Here is a 20,506-nt window from a genome sequence, read left to right as displayed (position 1 = left end):
TCATTTAACTCTTCTTCAGATGTGTTTAAAAGTTTTTTCCTTTTTATTTCAAAGCCATTTGATGTGACGTGTACAGTGAAGCAGAAATGTATTTCTGTCAAGTCATGCAGTTCAGCTCAAATGCATTTGAAATGTAAATATAAATGTATTTCAGTCTCATCTGAGAAAAAGTTAAATGAGGAAAAGTAAGTAAAATGAAATGAAAACAAGTATTTTTTATGTAATTAAGGTTCACAGGATTTTTCTTATGCAACTGTTTGGTAAGAATCAGAGGATGGCAAGTGCCAAAAGACTGGTCAGGCAATCTGCCTGAAATCTTACCTTGTGCCATGGAATAAGTATCCCATTGGGATATGATACTGGTGGGGCAATTTTCAAACTGCCTGCATTGATGCAAAGCCCGTGGGTACTTTTTACACACAGGCTACGTTCCCTTCGAAAATTACCCTGGGGAAAAGTACAATCAGACAGTTCCAGCTGCTTAGTCTGTGAGTACCGTTTTTTTCCCCTAGAAATTAACATGGGCAGATGTGAAAATCGAATCTGTGTGCATTAGTTTCCTCCCCCAATCTAAACACGCTCCCAAGAATACCTCCTCTCTGTGTGGGTAAAAGTACTTTTAACCAGGTGGAAAGAGGGTCATTTTCAGCCAGCCTTTTTTCCTGGGTAAATCAGTATTTACCCAGGTGCCTGACTTTTGAAAACTGTCCTCTGGATATCTAGCAGGAAAAAAAAGACCTATTATAAAAACCATAAAAATAAATTAGGAAGAGGAAAGCAGTACTGAAATACATGACAAATTGTTTTATTATTATGTTCTCATCAATTTCAAAATTTGTCTGGGCAACAGTGGCTCTTACAATGTGGATGAGCCACTGTTGCCCATCTGCATCATCACTAAAAAAAAAAAAAAAGCTGGCATGACTCATCTTCTGTCTTGTAGCAGGCAAAATAATGGCATATACTTTTATATAACTTTTAAACTCTTTATATCTTCAAAAATAATAATACAAGATTATACAAGATTATCTTGCATTATCTTGCATTAAAAAAGACAATCAAATACAGAAAATATACAGAATAAAGAAAAAGAACAATGTAAAAACAAAATTACAAACATTGCCACTTAAAATCCACAATAGGAGGAGATCCAAGAAAGAAATAAAGGGTGATATATAACAAAGAAATGAAGTAAGTAAAAAGAGGACGTTAACTGAGTGTATTAACCATATCAGGACAAGATCTCACACAATGTTCACTAAAACCCATACAAGTTCAAGCACTGAAAGAATTAATCACAGGTTTCCTAAAATCAATATCTACTAAGTTGAGAGGGAACAAAGAAACTTCTCAGAGGAAAAAGAAACTAAGCATTTACAAGGAAATCGAAGTAAGATTCTAGCCCCTAAAGAAATACCCTCCTGTTTCATAGCCAAAAATGTCTTTCTATGTTCCTGGATAGCGCTACAGTTCAGGAAATATTCAAACCGTACACTCCCATAAACAGAGCATTAAGAGATTGAAAAAAAGAGACGAAAAACCAAGTCCCAGTCTGGTAAAGAAGAAAATGATATTAACAAGGTGGCTTGATGGGCTTCATCCAACAGTAGTAGATACTAGTAATGCCAAAACATCTAGATCATCAACCAGATGTTGAGATGGATTTTGTATAGCATCACCGTCTGCAGAATTTCTCTTTAGTAAAAGACAGTACGTTTTATTGATTTTAGGAATCGCCCCTGATGAAATCCCAAGCACATCCCACATTAAATCCCAAGCACATCCCACAATAAATTACTCAGCAGGGGCAATCGCAGCCACCGCAAGATAATTCAAAACCCGCAAATTCAAGTTTTTAGCGGAATTTTCCAAACTCTGTATTCTGCAATGTAACACAGTCCTGTCCTGAATCATAATATACTGGATAGACAAAATCTTCTCTGTGGAATGCTTCAAATTATAAATTAATCCGAGTGAGCTACCAATTGTTCTTGCTGAGATTGGGACTGGGCCGAAATATTATTGATGGGAAACAGTTAAGGCAATAAGTGTGGCCTCCACTGATGACAAAACTGTCCAGATGCTATCCAGTGTAATGGGAGAGGGCTTTGGGGTGCAGGGCCTAGCTGCTGGCAGCCCAGGATGAGGGCAACTTTTAATTTTTCATATGTGCTCAGTCCTTCCCTGACTGATAATGAAACTGTGGGTTGCATATTAAATTCATTTTGTGCTTCTGGAGAATCAATATGAACTAGTGAACTGCTTTTCAGTTAAGAAGAAAGATTCTTACCCTTAGATTTATCAAAATGCTATATTTATAGCAGGAGTAGTGCCCATGATAAAAAAAAAGGGGCAGGGCTAGGCTAATTTCCCTGCTCCTGCATTTACATAGGTAATTTCTGCAAGGAGAGAGTGCAGCTCTGTAGAGACCAATATGTCATTTTACTATTTATACCACTGTAAGAGGGGGCACATTTAACTCGGATTGGGGGTTTTTTTGGGGGGAGAGGCAGTTTTACATACACAGTAGGAGGTACGAACAGCAAATTTGACATTTCTGAAGATTTTCTTCTGTTTGAATCAATGAAAGATACAAGAGGAGTTGATTTGTACAATGCATTCTCTACTTGAAGCTAGTCTATTATGATTCAGGACAGAACTGTGTATGTAAAACTGCCCCTCCCCCAACCCCCACACCAAGTTAAAAGTGCCTCCTCTTACAGTGGTATAAATTGTAAAATGACATACTGATCTCTACAGAGGTTTGTTCTCTTTCTCTCTCTCACTCACCCCTAATGTACAGAAAAAAGGTGATGCTATTAGTTTTTTAAAATTGTGCTATCTTCATTCTGCTCTTTTGACTATGCTTTTATTTTAACTGCTCTTTTAATTGTGCTGCCTAATAACTTGACCAAACTGTTTTTATGGGTGGCTTTTGTCAATTGCAGGAGTAGTTAAAGGTCTATTTTTTAAAACCAAATATGTCCCTATGTGAATTAGTTGATCATGTAAACTACCATAGTAATTACCAGCATATTGGACTCTCTGCTCTCCATGGATAAGCAAGATAATATCAACCACAGAAATGAGTGATGTTATCCAATGGCACTGAGATAAAAAAGCTCTCTCAGAGCTCTGGTATACCTGTAAGGTCTTTTTGAGCATGTGTGGGCTTTCCCATGCAGCTACCCACTATACATACAATCTTTCTTTCTGGTCTTGCAAACAAATGTGAATTTCTCGCTTGGATTTTTTCAAGTTGCTTCTTAATTTTTCCCTTTTCTTCAATCTTTCTTTTATCTATTCTTTAATTTTTGTGAATCTCCTAAAAAAAAAAGTTATATAAAATACCATTCCATATCTTTGACATTTGCAAGATTTTCTTTACAGTATTGAGTTTGACATCACCTCAGTATTTTTCAAGATGTTACAAATGAAACTGGGCTTTATAAGATACAGACATTTTCTAAGAACATTTAGGGTAAGTGACTTCCATGATTGATATATCAAATAACTAGGGCCTCTGGGCTTCTGGGATATCTGATCAGAGCTTCTGGGATATTTGATCAGGGCTTCTGGGATATCTGATCAGCTATATGGTCCACATGCCTACTAGTGGCCATCTTGGTTCCTGTCTGGAAATATATATCCAGGCTTCCAGTCAGCAGGTTGCCAGAACTTGGTTCTCATTCTCGGCTCTCTTGTTGGAGTCCTACTTACAGAGTTCTTCTTGCTTCAATGACTCCAGTGTATCTTCTTGCTTCAACGACTCCACTGTTCTCTTGTTACAATGTAAAATAGGGCAGTTCCGGCTCTATTCAACCTGTTTTCTGGAAACCGATGTGATATCTCGATCGAATGTCGGTATACAAAAGAAATAAAATAAATAAATAAATAAATAAATATACCTTGCTACTTTGGATTGTCTGATTCATCTCATCTAGTCTTCTTATTTCTTGTTTTTGCTTGTTCTTCCAACTATGTTCCTGCTTAAACCTGAACCTCCTACCTAAGCCCTGCTCTCCACCAGCATCTGATGGCTGAACCCAAGGGGAAGGTGGCCATTGCTAGCAGAAGACGCCCTGACACTATTTCAGTTGGACCTTGTCAGACTAGCTTTGCCAGGGTATTGGTCACTCTTGGCCTGGGAGTTAAACCTCTGGTTGACTATGCTGTTATACGTCTAATGATTAGCAAAAAGGTTCCCATTGTGCTCACGTCTACCAGGGCCAGAAGATTCAGGAGCCACACATTCCATGAATTTTTAGGATCACCTTACTTCTCTTCTTCTGGAAAAAAGAGAGAGTTTATATGTTCAGAAAATAAATAAAAGGGGCAGAATGTTCTTCTCGGAGTCCTGACCAAATGCAGTCTGAGCACAAGCACCATACTCCCTCAAAAAAACAAACAAAGAATAAATTACACTCTTTGGTGCCAAAGGATTCTAGCAAGGAGAAAGAGGGAGGTAACGCCCAGAACCTGATCCTGAAGATTACCAGCGCAATGAAAGATAGGAAGTCCTTTGAGTCACATGGCACAGGAAAAAGATCTCTACAGGAGCTGACATTGTCCGCTGAGTCTCTTAGTGCAGATGGTAAGCTAGCATCATCAACTCTATCATAGGTACTGGTACCTCGGTGCACAATCTTCTTGGTTCCAATGTTTTTCTTTGGCATTGAGTAGCTTGAGAAGACTAGAAAGACTCTTGCAAAACCTCCAGCAAAAGGTGGATATTTCCATTGCTCATTGAACAGTCCAATGTGTGAAAGGGCACTCATCTGTGCCTCCTCTGGGACTGCTTCCTGATTGTGCAAACACTCACAACTGCAGTCAGAAGCACTGAAACAACAGGTTTTATTTGGCAGCCCATTATGCCATAGGCCAGTCAAGGTTCATTATTTCTTAGAAACGACAAGGTCTTTAATATATATTCTGGTGCAGACAGACCACCTATTCCCCATAACAGACTCAGGCTCTACCTCCCAGATTAAATTGTGACACATTATGGCCAGCTTTGAGCTGTGGGTTCCTTCCAGTTTCCTCTTAGGCTTCCTTGCCTTCTGGTAATGGTTGCTTCATCCACACCATGATCCTGCTTAGTCAGCTCTTGATCTCCAGTCATAATGTCTTCCTGATAGCACTTCAATGCCAGAACTTTCCAAGCTACAACCTGCCACTCTGAGGTCAACTTTGAACTGTGGCTCCTACTGGCTTCCTTTAGGCTCCTTGGTCTCCTGGTAATAGTGGCTCCATCCTCATCATGGTCCCATTTGACCTACCCTAGCTCCTTTGGCTACAAAACCTCCTTGGCAGAGCCTTCCTGACAGCACTCCTGTCTTCTTTGGTGTCTTCCTTGAGCCACCTTTTCCCAGGGCTTTTATTTCTCTGGAGAGCCCTTGTTAATCAAATATACCTATATGCAATCATTACAACTCCCAGTACTGAATCTTTGCCCCATCTTTCTGGGACTACAATAATCAAAGGCCTGTCATGTATTTTTCTCTCATTTTCTCTCTCAGCAATTGCACCCTCTCTTCTTGCAGCAATATTCATAGCTCTCAGTGACTACTCTTTGTATATCTCCTGGCTACTTCCAGTAATGAAAGCTTTCCTCATCACATATGCAAATTTTCTACATCTTGATCTTCAGTCTTTGTCTCTGATGGTCAACTAATTAGACATATGCAAATTGCCTCCCAAATTAAAATACATTCTCCTTGCTTCAAGGATATACTATAAAGGAATATCCAAAAACTTTAAATGAAAAAAGATTTATTTTCTGGTGCTCAAATTTCAGACAGGACCCCTTTAAAAAGCCCCATTCCTCTTTTGCTTGAATGTCTATTAAGCCTTTCCAACTCGTGTTTGAAACCTAACACAGTCAGAATTCACATTAGCGCCATAGCAGCATACCATAAGAATTTGGAAGGTGTTTCTATTTCCCACTAGTCTACAGTTGCCAGATTTATGAAAGGTCTCACACATCTGAAACCCTCAATAAAAGATCCTCCTGTGCCTTAGGATTTGAGTGTAGTCCTTGTTTGGCTCATGAAACCACGGTTTGAAGCCTTAGCAACAGCAGAACTAAAATTCCTTTCTTGGAATAAGTGAATCACAAGCACTAGTCTCATACTTTTCTGATATTCAATTCTTTCACAATGGATTAGTTTTGAAAACCCATTCTAAATGTCTCCCAAAGGTACTTTCTCAATTTCATTTAAATCAATCCATTGCGTTGCCTGCATTCCTTGCAAGACCACACGTCCATAAGGGCGAGCAGGACTTCAGAAGAGCTTTACAGTCACAAAGAAAGTCCTCAAATCGGGTTTTTCAGTCACAAAGAAAACTCTTTTTTTTTTTTTTGTTTGGATCTCTGAATGCATCATGTATTGCTACAATCAATCAGGACTACATCTTCAAAGTAAAGTAAAGGCTCGTCAGGTTAGGCCCACACCAACTTCTTTACCACATCTCTGCTCTGCATCCATTGAAGATATCTGCAAAGCTCCTACCTTGTATGTTCTATCCATACCTCTGCCGCTCATTATTACCTAAATACTGTCTCGGGTCAAGACAGTAGCTTTGGACAGGGAAAGCTTCCTTACTTAATTCATTCAACTGTACCCGCCAAGCTCGGGCAACATAGCTGATTTGCAGTGATATGCTACTGGCATGCAGAAATAACAAACTAGTTGTATTCAGTCTTCAGCTTGGGAGCCCCCACTTTTGTGGCTAAATCTGCCCTGCTTTATTCCCTTTAAACCAATCCCACCCTCACCCACCATAGTCAGGGGCAGATTTCAGGAAAATATCAGCCCGGGGGATTTTTTTTCAAAACCAGCCCATGGGGTATCCGATTCCCTTGTGTTCCCTGCAGCATGTGTTTTAACAGCTCAACAAAGGCATGCCAAACTGACCCTTCAGAGCTATACCATGTGATCTGGTGCCTGGCAGAACTCAGCCAAAAAAATCTCCAACATAAATTTCACATTTTTCTAAGTTAACTAAGTAGTAGAGCACACCCCAGACCAGGAGTGGCAAACACAGCTGCAGGCCCCCTTCCTTTCAAGCAATCAGTTGCTGCCCTTCCACTCTCCAGTTTGGTTACGTCTCTCATACTATATATACAGTGTATATATATCCTTGATTCCTGGTCTAGTATTAAAGTCTTTTGCCAACCAATCAGCTCTTGAACCAGTTGCCACACATCCTCTTTCAGGCACCCACTTTGTGTCTGAAAGGGTGTGTGTGGGGGTAGAAAGACACCGTCGTTCTGCCGCGGCTCGTGCTGACACGTGGGCTGATGCAAAAAAAAAAGCGCTGAAAGTGGGCGCTGAGTGTTCTCCTGGGGCGCCATGCAATATTTAAATTAGGAGTCGCGTTGTCAAGAAGGCACTAGGATCAATTGCATGCCCCTAGTGTCTCCTTGACAGCGGGAGCTCAGGAGTCTTGGCCTGTCTGCGGCTGTCCACCGGTTTAGAAAATGGATGCTGAATTCATCAGCGTCCATTTTCCTAATTGGCGCGTGCCCCTACTCTAGTACTGACTGCCACATCATTATGTAATTTTTTTGCTTGTTGCCAGCCCCTCCCTTACCAATTCCCATCCTTTCTTGGCAAATCCACTCTCCAGGAGGCTCACTGGTTCCACAGCCAGCTGCCAGAAGCCTCCCCAAAACTACACAGGCATTTCCTCTTGGCTCTCCCCATCCCTTTCTGTGAATGTTGCTTGCCTCTACTTTATTGCATTCCCATTGATGGTCTGCTGCAGCTTTAATGGTTCCCTAGGCTCTGCACTGCCCATCTACTCTTGAGGAGGGGGAACCAGAAGTGATTCATGCTGTTCCTCCAGGGCTTAAAAAAAAAAGAAAAAATTAAGTCTTGGGCCAAAACTGGGAATAGTCACAGAGCCCAAAGCAGCACAGCTCCAGAACTCTGCTTTCCCAGTGCACGGGTATTAGGTAGAGATGTGCATTCCCCAAGACTTGCCAAAAGTCCCTGGTGGTCCAGCGGGGGTCTGGAGTGATCTCCTGCACTCGGGCCGTCAGCTGCCAGTATTCAAAATGGCGCCGATAGCCTTGCCCTTACGATGTCACAGGGGCTACTGGTGCCATTGGTCAGCCCCTGTCACATACCATGTGACAGGGGCTGACCAATGGCACCGTAGCCCCTGTGACATCATAAGGGCAAGGCTATCGGCGCCATTTTGAGTCATAGCAGGCCCGACAGCCCGACGGCATGGAGGGAGAGATCGCTCGCGGGACCCCGCTGGACCACCAGGGACCTTTAGTAAGTCTTGGGGAGGGATCGGGATGGTGGGGGGGGGTTATAAGAAAGCAAATGTGAAGGGTTGGTGTGGGGTTTTTTTTTCAATTCGCGTTTTTTTTTCCGATTCATGGTTTGTTTTTTTTATTCGTCGTTCCGGTTTCGGGTTCGGGTTCCAGTTTCATTTTTGGCGAAAAACGATCCATGGGAAAACGAGTTTTCCCATGAAGCACCTGAACCGAAACCCGATCCGAGCCAGAAAAACGAAGCTCATCTCTAGTATTAGGTGCCAAAGGTGAATCTTACAGCCTTGTACCTCCCAGCCCCTCCCTCCCCACCACAATTTAATATTATGCATTTATGACAATAGGTTTTACATCAAAAAGGACATTCAAAGTATGCTTATGAGGTAATAATATCATTTATAACTTATACATTATATTTTACATGCCCTGCCATAGTGCCAATTGGAAAACCCTGCAAAAGAAAAATAAATAAAATTTGCATTAGGCCTATTATAACATGTTTGGTGTGAGCTTGGCTCTCACACACTCTTGGGTAAACTGAATTACAGTTACAATATAGTAAACCTCCTACACCAAAAAGGCACTAAATGCCAGAATTAAAACAGGCAGCACTGCAAATATTACACCAGGCCCTAAAACACCAATACACCTCCTATTTGGAAAAGAGAACAAGCCAGGCTATTATAAATCCCTACATAGAAAAGCCATACTAAGCAGAATACCTCACCTTGGGCACACATGCAAAACACAGATAAACACTCCTAAATACAGAATAAGGAGACCAGAAAATATAAACAGAAATTTGCAGACAAAAACTGAACTGGAAACCTCAACAAGTCAGACCCTATATGCAGTGCAACAATGGAAAAACAAAACATCACCATTCCTTATAAAGCATCAAACAATGAAATCAAGAAATATAAATTATCAATATTAGTTAAATCATAATAACAAAAGAATAAATATTTCAAAACAGCTAATGAATAGAACATCCAGTAATTAAAAACAAATATAATTTTTTTTTAAATTTTGCCAAACATCAACAAAATATTTTAAAACAGCAGACACGGAGATCACGTGATGTGGTGAGCTTAGCAGACGGGTTTCTCTAGGCTCTGGGCGCCGACCCTACCACCCACCAACTACGGGGCTCGCAGAACTCTCCCAGGCACCTATCCAGCCACCCAGGGCAGGGACATATGTCCATTGTTCGTTTCATGCACAAAACGCCGCCTGGAATGGCCTCACGAAGCGCAAAAAAAGACAAAGAAAAACCGTGAGGAGCAGAAGCAAAGATGGCGACCGGCACTGAACCGGGTGGAGACACGCAAACGCCGGCGATCTCTCTGGCAGACATAAAAGACACAATTCGAGCTGCATTGGACGAGAAACTAAGTGAGAAACTGGCAGGCATGGAAGAAAGGTTGACGGAGGTATGCAACGCTTTGACGGAGATCACCCCCCGATTAGATACAGCGGAAGGCCGCATAGCCGTGGTCGAAGATGATGTGTCTGCCAACCTCACAAAAATACTAACGCAAGAAAAAACTATTAAGGCATTAGAACAAAAACTTGATGACCTAGAAAACCGCGGTCGCCGGGGAAACCTCCGGTTTATGGGGTTCCCTGAAGCAGTGGCTGACCATGAGTTGTGCTCGCTGCTTGAAAAATGGCTGCCGGAGGAGCTGGGCCTCCCAGCTCTGCGAGAATCCTTGGTGGTGGAACGCGCACACCGAATAGGAGGGAAAGTGGACAAACGGAACAAGCCAAGGTTAGTAATTGCGAAGCTGCTTAATTTTAGACATAAGCAGGACATATGGCTGGCTTACAGAAAGCATCAGGACATAGCGTATAAAGGGGAGAAGATAAGGATTTTTCAAGACTATTCAAGCCGAGTCTCTGAACTACGTAAAGCTTTCTCGCCAGTGTGCACGGAGTTTTTTCAGAAACAAATACGATTTTCTCTGTTATACCCCGCAAAGTTTAAACTCTGGCACCAAGAGAAAATCCACCTTTTTGATACTCCTGACAAAGCGCGCCAATTTCTGCAGGGCTGTGGCTGACTTGAGCTCACGGGACACTAAGCCCACAAGCAGCGGCCTTTTGTAAATTTCTGCAACTGCCTGGATAGGCTAATTTTTGTTGGAAGAATGCAAGAGCACCGGAGAATTCTCAGTTCTTACAGTTCTTACCTTTTATTAACCCAACTTGGGACGCCTTTAGTCCCGTAATTGGGAACAGTTTGTAGAGTATTCCTGTTTCAGCACGGATCTCACTGATGACTTATACAGGACGGGCCACCTGGGCCGAATTTGGTTTGGGCCCTTACACAAGTTTGCTCCCGGTATTTGATTTCAGAATGCTGTCCTTTTTTATACTTTCTAATTTTCATGGAACACGGGTCCTGCCACATCCAGTTTGGAGCACCGATTTCCCGCAAAGGACCTACACCCAGAGTCTCAAGGGTCGGATCGGGAAGCCCGACCGATGCAACACTCAAGACCAGCATAGACTTACTACAGAAGGGACCCCGGGACTTCCTCCACTGTAGGATGGAGGTACACCAGAAGAGACAGCTTTACCTGGATAGCGGAACTGGTCCAAGAACATCCCTTTCAAAGTTATACCGGATGAGACGTTTCTATCAAAGGGTCCTAAATGACTATGTAAATGACTATGTTTACTATATATTGTGAAGTGCAAAATGGGAAGGGCTATTCCCTGTTTGAGGTGGTGGGGAGGCACCTGTTCACATACATCCCACATGGTCTCTAAACCACCTAGATGGTGGGAGGGTATTCTTCTTGGGGAAGGGTTTTGGGACAAGTGGGGGGGGGGTTTCTTAAGAGAAATTGGGGGGGAGGGAAATGTTGGCTCACTGAGGGACGGTGGATCTCACCATACATGGAGTGATGTCTCTATACGTTGGTATTTACCACAGTTTCATAAACTTATCTCTCATAAAACGCAAAGCTTTTTTTCAAATGAGGGTAGCAACCTTCTGGAGCAGAGCTTGGGGGCTAGGCTGGGGGCCCCTCAGCTCACTAGTCATGTAAAATTCCAGGAGCCTTGGCTCATCACTGGTTCCATCTCTTTAGATCATGGGTAAGCTGGTGTCCTGGAACGTAAACGGCTTGGGGACACCCATAAAAAGGAAAAAAATATTAGCCCATCTTAAACGATTACATACCGATGTTGCCTGTTTACAAGAAACGCATCTTTCTGCGCAGGAAAGTGCAAAGTTAAAATGGGAGTGGGTGGGCACTTGTATTGCAGCACCGGCCCAAGGGAAGAAAGCCGGGATGGCATTATTGATAAACAAGAGTGTTAACCTCAAGATCACAGACCAAATTATAGATGACGCGGGGCGATTTGTTATAGTCATCGGAACCTGGAATCATGTACTCCTTACAATATGCAGTGTGTACGTGCCAAATGAATATTCCCACGTTTTTTTTGAGAATTTACGGTCTATTTTGTTAACACGCTCCCAAGGGGTACTCCTCCTAATGGGAGATTTCAATTGTGTTCACGATCCCTCCATTGACAAGAGTCCTCCAGTTCTGAGAGGGCAAGGGAAAAAGCTAAAAGGGATTCCGTATATGTGTAATCAATTAGGGATAATCGACATATGGAGGACTCTTCACCCCCACGAGAAAGATTTCACCCACATGTCTAGGGCACACCACTCACTTTCACGAATAGATTATATCCTAGTATCCCAAAATGATTTTCATCGTATTACGCAGGCCAAAATTGAAGCACAAGTCATATCAGATCATTCGCCAGTATCCGTGACCCTTACAACCGACCTCACGGAACCGGAAGCACGAATTTGGAGATTCCCTTCAAATTTGCGAAATAACAGCTCGTTCCAATCCTATTTAAAAGAAAGTGGGATGCTTTCGCCTTACATAACCAGCAGCATGTAGACACACCCCAATTCTTTTGGGAAACGGCTAAGGTGGTCCTACGAGGCGAAATCATTTCCTATAACAGATCTTGTAAAAAGAAACTTGATAAGGACATCATACAATTAGGGGCAGAATTACAACAGCATAAGAGGATGCTAATTGTGGGCGGGCTTTTCTCACAGCAGGAGTACTATAGGACCCTTACCCGTTTAAATACCATGTTACATACGAGAGCACAACAACAGTTATATAAAGGGGAGCAAAACCTGTTTCAGTATGGGAATAAAACGGGCAAGTTGATGGCGAACCTGGTTCGGGCGGCAAGGCCTCAAACCTTTATACCACAGATGAAGGATAGTACAGGGAAAACAGTATCGACCAAATCAGACATTTGTGAGGTTTTTAGGGAATTCTATGAAAAATTGTATACTGACGATACCACTGATCAGAACCCTAGTGAGTCCTCTTTCTTCCATGGCCTATCACACACTAAATTGTCCTCTGCTCAACTCCTTTATTTAAACAAGCCATTGCAAGCAATAGAACTCCATCATGCTATAGCAAATGTCAACCCAGGAAAATCTCCAGGTCCAGATGAATTTTCCTATGACTTTTATAAAATCCTCAGACCGCAAATTGTGGATCCCCTTGTGCGTTTTTATCAAGACGGTCTCCTGAACCACAAATTTCCCAAAGACTTTAACTTGGCACACATCACAGTTCTTCCAAAACCGGGTAAAGACTTACTACTCCCTGGCTCGTACAGACCCATATCTTTGTTGAATTGTGATCTAAAGCTTCTGGCCAAGATATTAGCTGACCGTCTAAATGTCATTTTACCACAATTAATTGCACCGTACCAGGTAGGATTTGTTAAAGGACGCAAAGCCAACTCCAACATGCTCAAACTCATTACGGCACTGCAGATTTGTAGTTCCCGGAGAACCCCTGCGCTAGTAGTTGGGTTTGACTCAGAAAAGGCGTTTGATCGTGTCTCCTGGAGCTACATGTTCTTTGCTTTACGTAGACTGGGTTTTGAGGGAGCCTTCCTAGATTACATTTCTCTATTATATTTCAACCCGCTATCGCGGATTATAGCTAATAAAGCTATATCCGGAGATGTACAGATAGGCAGAGGAGTGAGGCAGGGGTGCCCACTATCCCCTCTGCTATATATCCTATCCATAGACCCACTCCTGAGAAAAATAGCTGAGAGCCCCTCCATAACAGGGTTCGGAGAGCCGAATAACAGGTTCACCGTAGCGGCCTTCGCAGATGATGTCTTGGTCTTCTTACTTAACCCCGTAGACTCACTTCAGGAAGTCCTCCGCCTACAACTTTGGTTTGGAACCTTTGCAGGTTTAAAAATAAACCAGGAAAAATCCGAGGCGATAGATGTCACCGGCAAAGTGCAGGCTATACGGCCAGGGGTTTTCCCTTTAAGATGGGTCACCTCGCAGCTAAAATACCTAGGTATTAAAATCCCAATCCAGATAATGGATCTTTACAGAGCTAATATAAAACCTTTATTGACAATGACTATTGAGACCCTAGAATGCTGGGAAAACTTACCACTCTCTTTAGTAGGTAGGATACAAATCTTTAAAATGATTATTTTGCCAAAATGGCTATATGTATTCCAGATGATACCACTCTGGTTAACTCGACAGGATATAAAGACCGTTACAAGGGCAATCCGCAAATTTTTGTGGAGAAACAAAAAAGCCAGAATATCTATGAATATACTATATAAGCCGCCTTCTGCTGGAGGCCTCGGCTACCCCAACCTGGTTTGGTACAATATGGCTTGTAACATCCAACTGCTGAGAGATTGGATATTGGACAAATCAGTTTTTGTCCCTTGTCAGAGTATAGCTCAATGGTATCGAGTCCCCAACTTGAACCCTTTGCTACAAATTGATTATACACACTTATTGGAAGACCTTAAAGCACATATTTTTTTGCAAACCTGTCGAAGAACATGGTCTTATCTTGGAAAGATACTACAGATACCACATCGATTAACCCCCTTACTCACCATTGTTGCAAACCCACAATTCCCACCTGGATATACGCAATCGGTGTTCCATAAGTGGCAGGGTCAAGGTCTTAAATATATTTTCCAACTGTATGATGTTAAGACACAACAACTACATGATTTCCAAGCCCTGAGACACCAATACGATTTACCTAACTCAGACTTCTTTGCCTACTTACAACTACGACATTACCTCCGGCACAATGAGAGTTATTTCTCTCCCTCTCCCAACTTAACCAAGCTATGGGAAGTTTTTTACCACCCCTCAAATCAACACCCCAATATTACCTTGTACTATAAGATATTGGCTACCAGCGGTGGGGTGGACCCTCTAGTACGCCTGCATGAAAAATGGGATGACTGGCCCATGTTTCAACTCTCCCTAGATGACTTCAAACAGATGTTCCTTACCTTATCAATTGTATCTGAAAATGTATTGCTTAGGAAAATGAGTTATAAATTTCTTTGGCGTTTTTATATCTCTCCAGTACAGGCACATAAATTCAGGCTAATGCCTACAGACACCTGTGCAAAATGCCAAGTAGCCAGGGGCACTTATGAACATTGCTTCTGGGATTGCCCCAAGATTTTTCACTTTTGGCAACTGGTTAGGGATAGCTGTTCTCAGATGCTTGATGATCCCTTGCCTATGGATCCACATTTGTGGTTGTTTGGTTCTCCTGCCTCTCTAAATGTGGACCCTGGGAAGCAGGTTGTGCTCTTCCTCCACCGCGCAGGCCTTTTGGAGAAAAAAGTCATCCTTAAACACTGGCTGGATGGAAATCCACCGAGCGTAGAGTTTTGGTTTAAGCAACTACTTAATCTCAGTACTTTAGAGTACACAGTAGCAAAAAACACTTCACCAAAGAAAGTTAAGGAAATGTCAGATATTTGGAACCCACTCTTTACCTACTTAAATCCAAGAACACATTAGGTTTGAGGTATCCCTAAGAAAACAGATATGTTTTGCACAGGAGGGTAATATTTGGTTTGATATGGTATGAATGCGCAAACAAGCAGAATGCTCTGAATCATAATTTATGCTCTAAGGCGAGGTGTGGCTGATTCTATTAGTACGTTATGGCCGTATACGACATGTAAACGATAATATTTCATGGACCTCAATGTTACTATTAACGACACGTCTACTGCTATTACTACTTCTTTTGCTACCATTAAAGCTCTACGGCCACCATACGAATTTCTTGCATCTTATTGTACTATGGACACCATATTAAATTTCTTCCCAGGAGGGTTGCTTATACCCTTATATCCCTGTATACCCTTGATTGACCTTGTACAAAAACTCTTTCAACAGTACTTTCAATGTGACCCATGTGTTTTTAGTGTATATTGTTAAGAGTTCTCTGGTCGTTAAGATGCTTCATGTCAGATGTTGGGAGTGACCTTCATCATTCCAGTTTAGACCCACACCCACATTATGTAGAGCCACTTGACCTCAGTGAGGGAAAGGGAAGGGAGGGAGGGAGGGAAACAGGAACAACACAGAGGGGGGAGGGAGGGAGGGGGAGGGTGAGAAGGGATTATGATACCGTAAAGCTGATCATGCCATACCACATATGATGTAATTGCATATACTTGTGACAGGTTTTTTATATGTACGGTTTTACTAACTGTTCACATGCCACAGGGAGAGTTGTATTAGTTATTACCACATGGTATGTTCTTCTTATGTACACAACGTTGATATTGTTGTTAAGTTTGAAAAAAACAATAAACAGTTATTTAAAAAAAAAAACAAAACAGCAGACACATCAAGTAACTTCCAATAATTAAAACCAATAACAATTCAAACTCCCCCACTTTATATACTTGGGAACTTTTAATTTCCAGTCATTCTGAGATTGTTGTGGATTAGTGGCAGTAGGGGGGTGCACAAACTTTCTTCCCCTTCACATACAGTCTCTGACAGTCGTATGCTCTCTAGGGGTTTCTGACACACACACGCTGCTTTCCGAATGCTGACACATATACTGAAAACTGAACTGACACCTCGCTTCATTCCCCTCTCACAACCCAGTCGTTTAAATTTAAAGAAATCCATTAACAACACGACGAAGAACTGCTTTTACAAACTGCAAGTCCTAAAAAGGCTGAAACCCCTCCTTTACTTCCATGATTTCAGGACAGTCCTCCAAGCCACGCTCTTTGCCTAGATCGACTACTGTAACACACTTCTTCTGGGGCTTCCACTCGCCTCCACAAAACCACGACAGATGTTCCAGAACGCGGCAGCTAGAGTCTTGACCAATACTAACCGCAGAGATCACATCACTCCCGTATTACGGAACCTGCATTGGCTACCAATAAACTATAGAATCTTACACAAGTCCCTCACCATAATCCACAAAACTATCCACAAACAACTCCTGCTGGACCTTCAGATCCCATTCAGACTCCACACCTCATCCAGACCCATTAGAGAAATATACAAAGGATCTCTTCAAGACCCCTCAACCAAAGCCACACGCCACGCTGCCACCAAAGAAAGAGCATTCTCTATAGCAGGTCCTACCATTTGGAACAATATTCCACCGGCCCTTAGACAGGAACCCTGCCTACAAACATTTTGGAAAAAACTCAAAACCTGGCTATTTCGCCAAGCTTTCCCATAATCAACCCGAATCAGGATTCCTGCAATTTAAGCTCACCTTGCTATATATTTAGCTAAGCCCCCTTATACTCCCAATGGTTATCTCTCTCACTTTTCTTTCTTCAGTTCCCAAGTTTTGCTTCTCCCTGTTAAATGTAACTTTGCCTCCTGTGAATGACCTATTGTTAATTGGTTGTTAAACAATGTTAACCCCCAGGTTCCATGTAAACCGATCTGATATGACACGTCATGAAGGTCGGTATATAAAAGAATTAAATAAATAAATAAGTAAATATACCAAACTGAAACACACACACTCCCTCATACATGCTTACACACGCATGCTTTCATTGCACATGCTATAACTGAAACACACAAACCCATCGCACATACTGGTATACATGCACATAAGCACCCCTTCACATACACTGATGCTGACACACATGCTCCCTATCACACACACATTCTCCCACGCACACATGGCACTCACGCATGCACACACATATACACTCACTCACTGACATACTCTCACTCCCTTTCCCCCTTGCTGCCTCTAAATATATAAAAAACATTTTTACTTACATTGCTGCTCAGGGAAAATGTAGGCAGGGACACCTGATGATGGTCCTGGTATAGGAAGAGGTGGACAGGATTGCCCTGATGCAGGGAGGGTGTTGGGGAAAAGTTATGTTTTCACATGGCCCGAATGTGAGGATGACTGGCCCAATCAGCAGCAGAGATCAAGAAGAGGCTTCCTGCAGCTGAGATGTGTAGAGAGACGGGAGCGCTTCCTGCTGCAGGGGTGATGAGGGGAGGAGGGGATTATTTGCATAGTACCTCAGCGATGCCACGGGATTAAAAGAAAAGGCAGGCCCATGTAGCCACGGCCACGGAGGGAGGGGGGAGTCAGAGGTGCGGACCCATGGAGCCGCAGCTCCAGCTGTACAAAAACAAAAATAAAGAACTGAGCGGAGAGCCTCAGAGGAGGCTTCCATTCTACCAAAAGAACTGCTGTGGGGCCTGATATTGATCGCAGCAGCTCTGCAGGCATGGGGGCGCTGCAGTCAACACCAGTCACGTGACTGACCTGACCGGCCCACCAGGGCATGCCCGAAGCCCCAATTGGACAATCCGCCCCTGCACCATAGTGGCAGTTTTTAATTATATGGCCTACACAGAGCAGAGTATTGTTTGATGAAAACTCTACCCTCGATTCTGAAAGACTTAAGGGACTCAGCATTACCTTAGGTGAATACCACTTCTACTTCCTGCACTTCCTTTTTTTTTCACTCTATTTCTTCTTCCTGATTCTAACGCTCCCCAACTTTTGTCCCACAGTAAACCAACCCAAACAGTAAGCCTACCTCTTCCATTTTCCAACCTCCCTCCCCACCTACCATCCTCACTTATGCACTACCAATGGCTTAGGAACATCAGAATTTTGTTCCTCAGCCAATCATTACTAATTAATTGTTTTAATGTATCCTGTTCCCTCCACCCCCTCCTCTCCTCCCCCCCCCCCCCCGCTCCCTCCCTCTTCCCCCTGCCCCTGCATTTAACTGTACATATGTGCACTTTCCTCCTTTACACTGTTAATAAGTTTATATGCTAAGTTTATAAGTGCACACACACGCCTCATGAACATTGTTTATGCATATTTAATCTTAACATGGACTTCCAAATCCATGTCGTTCAACAAAGTTGTAGCCTTGCTCGTTGACTCTCTCTCCCTGTACCTTCTTATATTATCCAGTTTAGCATATTATCCAATTATCTCCCTGTTAGCCCCCCTTCCTCGTTCATTGTAATTTCCTTTCTCAGTTAATTGTGAACCGACATGGTTTCCTACGAATGCCGGTATATAAAAGTGTTAAAAAATAATAATAATAATAATAATAATAATTCTTGTCTCAATGCTGTGTTCTATTAAATTTATGTAACCGTTTTTCCAGATTTTGTTGTGGTACAGAGAGCACACCCAAGAATTTGTCTTGGGGCTTCTTTTGCTACTTCCCTAAATTTGCTAAGTTCCAAGGAGTGGATTCTTTCTAGGAAAGGCTTAACCTTTTAGGCCCAGGCGGCGAATGGGAATCCTCTCTGAGGTGTGTTACCGTCCCCTTTGGTGGTGATTGTTACGCTGCGGATGGGAGAGAGCACCAGGGTGCGCTCTCCAGCGTGGGACGAGATGTGTGCCCTTGCGGTGAAACATCCTATCCTGAGACTCGCCCGGACCTGCACACTTCCTTGAGACCACCAACGCAATGGTGGTCTCTGAATGGTCCTCCAACCGTTCCAAGCCCTTTAGGACTGCTGCTAGGGAGCGGCGGGAAGCAGCAGGCTGGACAGAGGACAAGAAGGCATCAAAGCCACGGAAATCCAAGGACAGGAGCGGGCAGGTAACCAGATCCCTCAGGCGTCCTACACAGTCCAGCCAGACTGGTTGCGGAGCACACAAAAGGATAGGACCTGTGTAGGGAATGAAGACATCAGGAACAGGGCAGTCAGACACGAGGTGGGATGACTCCATGACACCGTCGGATAGAATGACCCACCAGCGCCCTACACAGTCCAGCCAGAATGGTTGCGGACCACTGGGCCACTATGCGCCCTACTCAGCCCCGCCGGGCTGGTCGCAGACCACGAGGGACGGGTCAGTGGAGTTGAAGACAGGAACAGTCGGACATCTGAACATCAGGAACAGGCTCCAGCTGTGCTGAAGAAAGTCAGCAGCCTCTGGGCTGCTGAAGACAGCAGAAAAAAAGGTGGAGAAGCTGCCCAAACAGGGCAGAATCGCAACAGTACCCCCCCTTCAAAGGGGTCCCCTCCCATCCTTGGGAGATCAGAAATCCAGGAACATTGATGATGCAGGTGCCTCCTGCAGGTCGTGAAAACAGAAAAGAAAATCCTGGAGAGAGGAAATACCCAAAAAAAATTTCTTGAGACCAGAAAGAGAGTCCAAAGACGAGAACCGGGACAAGGATATCTCACTGGGCACATGGCCTTTGCAATCTGTTATGCTGTGGAGAGAGAGCACCAGGGGGCACTCTCCAGTGCGGGATGAGATGTGTGCCCTTGCAGTGAAACATCCTATCTTGAGCCTTACCCGGACCTGCACGCTTCCTTGAGACCACCAACGCAATGGTGGTCTCTGAATGGTCCTCCGACCATTCCAAGCCCTTTCAGACAGCCGCTAGGGAGTGGTGGGAAGCAGCAGGCCGGACAGAGGACAAGGCTGGACAGAAACGTGGAACAAGACGTGATAAGGCAGACGAAGACATCAGGCGTGGCAAGGCAGACGAAGATATCGGTCGTGGCAAGGTGGACGAAGACATTGGACGTGGCAGGACAGACAAGACTCAAGGCATGGCAAGGTATGGTCAGGCAAAGCAAGGCAGGGCAAGGCATGGCAAGGTACGGACATGAAGGCAAGGCAGGCATGACAAGGCAAGACTAAAACCATTGGTTAAAAGTCCGGAACCTCCAGGCAAACAATGTCCATACTGGTGCCCTACTCAGCCCAGCCGGGCTGAGTTGCGGACCACACAAGAAGGCTTCAGAGCCACGGAAATCCAAGGACAGGAGTGGGCAGGTAACCAGATCCCTCAGGCATCCTACACAGTCCAGCCGGACTGGTCGCGGTCCACACAAAA

General features: G+C 43.5%; 1 protein-coding gene across 1 annotated transcript in view; it reads left to right on the top strand.

Annotated features, from left to right (window-relative positions):
* Nucleotides 1-20,506, top strand: part of ATP8A2 (ATPase phospholipid transporting 8A2) — a 1,219,142-nt gene that overhangs the window by 259,107 nt on the left and 939,529 nt on the right. The gene's annotated exons all lie outside the window — the stretch shown is intronic.

This window comes from Rhinatrema bivittatum, chromosome 5 (genome assembly GCF_901001135.1).
Source record: "Rhinatrema bivittatum chromosome 5, aRhiBiv1.1, whole genome shotgun sequence".
Classification (NCBI taxonomy): domain Eukaryota; kingdom Metazoa; phylum Chordata; class Amphibia; order Gymnophiona; family Rhinatrematidae; genus Rhinatrema; species Rhinatrema bivittatum.
Note: the sequence above shows the minus strand (reverse complement) of the source record. Positions and strands in the feature narration are given on the sequence as shown.